Source organism: Prionailurus viverrinus, chromosome F1, assembly GCF_022837055.1.
Source record: "Prionailurus viverrinus isolate Anna chromosome F1, UM_Priviv_1.0, whole genome shotgun sequence".
NCBI lineage: Eukaryota > Metazoa > Chordata > Mammalia > Carnivora > Felidae > Prionailurus > Prionailurus viverrinus.
Genome location: NC_062577.1, coordinates 23,069,547 through 23,075,801, shown reverse-complemented (window position 1 = coordinate 23,075,801; position 6,255 = coordinate 23,069,547).

Genomic DNA, 6,255 nt, shown 5'->3' with positions numbered 1-6,255 from the left:
AGTGTGACAGCGGGCCTGGTAGGAGGAGACTTCGTTCTGCTCACAGAGATGCCAGCCACTAGGCTGGTGCACAGCTCCAGACTCTGAAGAAGGAGCCACCAAGAGCAGAGGCAAGCAGGTCCAGGAGTGAGTGGGAAACTGAGGCAAGAGCATGCAGAGAAACATAGGCCAAGGCTACATATCATGATGTCCCCCTCCATCCCCTGGACTTCCCCTTTCCACACACATGCTAGGATGGGGACACAGGGTCCTTCCCCTTTCCTTCTTTGGACCAGAAAGAGCCCTAAGGCTGCAAGGATTAGCCCTAAAGTGCAACTAAACTGCATGTTACTTACCAGAATCTCTTCTTGTTGGATCTTCGCCATAAGACAATAGGGTCGAGTTGAATCAAATACATGACTGATGTTCTCACAGCTTCCTCACAATTTTGCTAATGAAATCTAGGTTTCCCTGCTTTCTTTTGACTGTAGTAATCATGCACCTCACCTATTCTGTGAGCCTGTTAAGAACAGATGTAGAGATGTGGCTAAAATCGGAAATTAAAATTTGCAACCAAAACAAACAAAAATAGGATGCTCATGACCCAAGTGATCATAAAGCAGAATTCTGAAGGAATAAACAAAGGAGTAGCAAGAAATGTGGGCAAGACGAAACAGCTAGCATAGCTAGAAACTCCCTAGCACCTGCGACTGAATAGAGGCTGTTGCCAGGGTATTCCATGCTTAGGAGCAGGAAATGGCAAGACTCTTGCTAGCAGATGTCAAGGCACTGAGTCTCCAAAATGCTTTGGAGCAAGGACACCGGAACCAGGGTGCCTCGCTTCAAAGCCGACTCTCCCACTATAATAGAATAATTACCAAAAAAGAGCCACATTTTTTTTTCAATCTTCCCTTCACCCATGCTTTTCACAGTTTAACTTCATACTGGAATTCTCATTAAGTGGTCTCGTTACTCCCCTCTTTGAATCTTGGCTGGCCCCGTGACTTGGTTGGCCCAGTAGAATGTGGCAAAATAGTGCACCAGTTCCAAGCCTAAGCATGTTTTCACTTCCTCAGGACCCTGCCACCATATGAAGAAACCTGGACTAGCCTGCTGGGTGGTAAGAGAGACACAGGGCCCAGACACCTCCATTGCCCAAGCCAACAACCAACCAATCCTTAGATGTACGACTAAGGCCATCCTAGACCTGCCAACTCTTACCAGACCACCAGCAGATCACAGATGCAAAAACAAGCCTAGCTGATATTAGCTGAGCCTGGCCAGATAAGCAGAAGTGCCTACCTGACCCACCGACTCATAAGCAATAATACAGGCTTATTATTTGAAGCCATGGAGTCTTGGAATGGTTTGTTATGCAGCAACAGCTAACTACTATAGCTAACTAATATATAACTAGCTAACTCTTTGAATTTAGGCAATTTCCTTAAGCCTTCTGGCCTTGGTTTCTACATCTGTAATATGGTGATAATAATAACAGTAGTGACCTCAAAGGAAGGTTGTGAGGGTTACAGAAATGAATATATGTGAAGCACTTAGGATAGTGCCTATGGCATATAAGCAGCTACAATTTGTTGAGCACTACTGCCTGTGGGGCACTGTGATGAATATTTGTCATAAATTTTCTCATTCCATCATCACAAAAGCCCTGTGAAGCCAGTACTATTGTTATTCGCAGGTTACAGGAAAAAGTGAGGCTCTGAGAAATCCAGTAATGTGCTGAAGTTTACTCCACTGAGAAGTAGCAGGTGTGGGACAGACTTCAGAGCCCGCTGTCTAAAGCAGGACCCTACATTGTCTGTGAAACTGCCTCTTGGAACAGGCATGATGGGATAAGTTAAGGCACTTATCCTCTCCAGCAGAGAACTCTTTCTTAAGTGGGGGCCCATCACAAATAAAAGGTTAATCCACACAGCATTGCTTTTCTCAAAGTTTAAAGCAAAGGAACTGGTCTAAGTTCCTTCCAAAGCTTGGAAATCACCAACACTGTAAGTCGAGAGGTATCTTTTCTAAATGATGGAGACTCAAACTCCATTATCTAGCAGCTAACTGCATTACATCCCTCACCCTTGGGATCTTTCCTCCGTTATTTAAATTTCAAATTTCTTTTCTTCCCTAAAGCAATTTGAATAGCTGGACCAATTTAAAAGTTTCAGTAAAAGGGAATTACCTTGAGATCAGCCCTTAATATGTCCTGAACACCTTTCTCTCTTCACCTAAGAGCTTCAGTTTTTAAAGTTAATTTAGCCCTATTGACTAAAGTTCACTAAAGACATCTTGTTCTAAACCCTGTACCCACCGGGCTGTCTTAAAAGTTACGCTAATAATTTTCACTCATATTAAAATTTCACGTGTTTATTAAAAATCATTAATAAACAAAACTATAAGTTATACCTCTTGGATACCATTCCAAAGGAAGTAGCCAAACAAAATATGGCCGAAGTCAAGCAATACTAAGGAAAAAGTATGCATTGCCTGATATGGCCACAGGGAGGCAGCAGAGGGTGAAAGATGGGCCAGGGGTCCTTGGCAGTCTTGTGGAAGCAACAACAGCACCATGTGGAAGCAGCACTAGCTGACTGGGGTGGGGAGGGGGGTTGAGCGAGTTGATGAATGGCTCAACCCTTGATTTCCTCACTTGAAATTCTGTAATACTCTGCACATCAGATGATATACAATACTGGAACAGTTGGACTATTTTTGAAAGAAAAGTAGATTTGGAATCCTGATTCTTCCAATCTGCTCAAAGTCGGTAAATAATTACTACCTGATGCCCACCGTGTACAAGGCACTGTTTTAAGTACTAGGGATCAGGTAATAATAATAGTAACTAACATTCATGGGAAAATAAGTGCCAAACACTTATTTCATTCAATGTTCCCAAAGAGGGGTGCACTTTTATTATCTTCATTTTACGGTGAGGGAACTACCTTAATAACTTCCCAAGGTCATAAAGCAAATGAGCCAGGATTTCAACCCAAATATTTTGACTCCACAGCCAGGGCTGTGAACCATTTTGCTGCAATCTGTCCGGTTCCATCTTATCAAGGTAAAGGATATGGCTTTTGACCTTGAAGAGACCAGTTTAGGGGAAGGAAAACAGCATGAATTGCACCATGCAGTATGTACAACAAAGTGAAAAAAAGAGTGTGTCCTAGAATCACGGAAGTGGGAGAGATTAACTCTGTGCAGTTGACATCTGGGAAGGCTTCACTGAAGAGGTGATGTTTTTGTTGGATTTAGAGGAAGGCATTTCCCTCCTCACCCCCAAACCCCCATTTAAAAAAAAAAAAGAGAGGAAGAGGGCATTCCCAGCACAGGGAGCAGCATGTGTGTAAAGGCCATCTGGGCAGGGGACAGGTCAGAAGAGGGACTTGGTTCAGCTCAGCATGAGCCTCAGATGCCATGGTCAGATCTGGACTTTCTCTTGTAGACAAAGGTGAGCCATTTTAATGCAGCCATGACACGCTCATATCTGTGCATTATGGGTGAAGATTGGCAGTGTGGAAAATGAATGGGAGAGGCCAGGGAGGGAGACCAGGTGGAAAGCTGTCTTTGTAGCTCAGACTGGAGAGGACAAAAGGCTCCTCTAAGGAGGTCTCCGTGAGCCTGGGAAGGAGAAGCTGACTCAACCCATTTCCAAGACTGGATGCGATGACATAGGGAAGAGATGGAGAAACCTGAAAAATGGGTGGCCAGCCCTTGTGTATATCAGGCTTAGAGAAACAGAAGGCAGTGCATATTGGTGGGGGATGATGATAACCTTGGTTTTGAATGTGTTATGTATGAAGAGCCTGTGGGACATCCAGGGACGGATCTGGATGGAAGTTGGAAACCGTAATCTAAACTTTTCTCCTGCTGGATTTAAAACTAATCATTAACTCAAGAGCCATTTCCTGAATGCTTATAGGCGAGGCCCTGGGGAGGAAGACCTGCCTAATCCCAGGAGCTTGCCCTCAGGTAAAGAGAAGCAGAAAGCAGGGATCTAAGCGCTCTAATTCAGTTATGAGCAGCTGTGGTACATTGAAAGAGAGGCATCCGTAATCAGATCCAAAGGTTCGGGGAAGGCTTCCCAGAAAGATCCTTGAGTTGGTCTTTGGAAGATGCCTCCCTAGCTGAGTAGACATGGTGGAATGCAATGATGAGAGGAGGGGACACAGCAGGCAGATGGTCCAGGATGAGGAAGCAAGGAAGCCCGAGACAGTAACAGCGAATCTGGGAACTGTGACAGATTTGTTTTCAAGGGACAGGGGAGAGAGTAGCGACAGAGGCCTAGGAGGCCAGCATTTCCCACTTAGGAAATGCTTTGCCTGCTGAGTCAAAGTCTAGAGTGCTCTGGGGAAGGGGCTAAGGATACCAGAGACACTCGCTTAGCAATGTGATCTTCAAGAAGTCACTTAAGCTCTCAGAGAACCATTAGAGCATAGGACGGTTTTGAGCCTGACACCCGGGTCAGCAAAGAGGTGTGTTTTTTGTTTGTTTTTCTTTATTTTGAGAGAAAGAGCATGCAGGAGGGCAGAGAGAGAAGGAGACAGAATCTCAAGCAGGCTCTGCACTGTCAGCATGGAGCCCAATGTAGGGCTTGAACTGAGGAACCATGAGATCATGACCTGAGCCAAAACCAAGTCAGACGCCCAATGTACTGAATCACCCAGATGCCCCAGCAAAGAGCTATTCTTATCTCTGATGTGTACCTGCCACCTTCAGCCACACCACGGAAGCCAAGGCCACTTTTTATGTGAGAGGGAGGTTTAGTGGGGTGGGGACAAGCCTTGAGGATGGTCCCACTGGACTGTGGGGCCTGTGGCACACACTGCAGATATAGGAGGTCTCCCATCCCCGTTCGTTTCTCTCTCACTGATTACACCTGCCTTTTCCTACTGACCACCCACACTGCTTAAAAAATGTGTGCCCGTGTCTAGCCGCATTCAGAATCCCCACCCGCTATGAAATAAATGAAGCTACTTTCTGGTGAAAGTACAGTTACTGCTTTTGGTTTTCTGCCAGGCACCCAGTGGACACACTCAGATTCATGAGAAGGTGAAGAGATGGAAGGAAAGTAAGAAGAGGACAATGTGGATACCTCCCCGCCTCCCTGGGGACCCGTCTTTCGTCATCCATCACATCCCTCCTCCCATCTCTCACACACTGGACATCCCCCAATGGTGTAACTGGGCTCACATCTCATCTCTGCTGCTGTCTCGAGCCACCTGCCCTGGGCATATTCCTTGCCCCACAAGATTCAGTTTCCTTGGTGTTACAGGCTAATACACCTACCTCACAGAGCTGACATAGGGACAAAATGGGACCAGGGCCTGCCACAGCATCTGACCCAATCTTCTCTGGCCCTAAGGTCCGGATCCCTCCTAGAACTGCCCACAGAATTGCCCCCTTAGACCTGGGTTTAGAGTGCGAATCTACCGGGTTTTCTGCCCGTCATACCCCAAGTCTGGCCACTAACTCAGACTAACAATAGGGGAGAAATAAAAGTCAATAGCAGGTCCAGATCTGTGTACAAACAGATAATTCAAGAAAAGTTCTTGGGCCGACAGCACTAGGGGGACCCTGAGCTCACCCTGTCCCACATTTTCAACTAGATATCATCCACATCCAAGCCAACCAACTGCAGAGTACAAACAGATAATTCGACGTAGAAGAAAAGTTTAAATACTGGTAACGGGGTGGGGCAGAGGATTGGTAGGGTAAGCAAAGGGAACAAATAGGCTCTTGGCAAAGGATGAGCAGATATGATCCTTGCAAACCTACCCCCAGATTCTTGCAAGCTCAGCTTAACCCCCTTACTCCCCTCAGCCCCTGGAGTGGAGCGGCCTTGCAGACAGAGTGGCTTCCCGGAGCTCATCTCAAAGACTTCTAAGAAATTATTTTAGAAATATGAATCCTTTGAATGTGCATGAAATTCTAGTGCAAATTAAGAATGGGCAAAAGTGAAGATGCCCAAAAGCCACCCCCTAAGTGAAAACATGTGGCTACTCAACCGAGGAGTCCCGCCCCTTGTGTGTCTGTTAGAGGCAGAGTTGGGAATGGTTCGTGCTGCGTCAGCCGGGCAAAGGCCATGGGCTCCGAAATGACAGCAGGCTGACAGGGTTCAATCAACACAACAGCCAGACCCCAGCTGGGGCCATCGTCAGCTGAAGGAAGTTACCAATCTTGGTGGCCACCCTTAGCACCTAGCCCCTCCTCATCAATTCTGCCAGTCACCAGACAAACATGGGTCTTTCCCCTGTGCCTCTTCCCGGA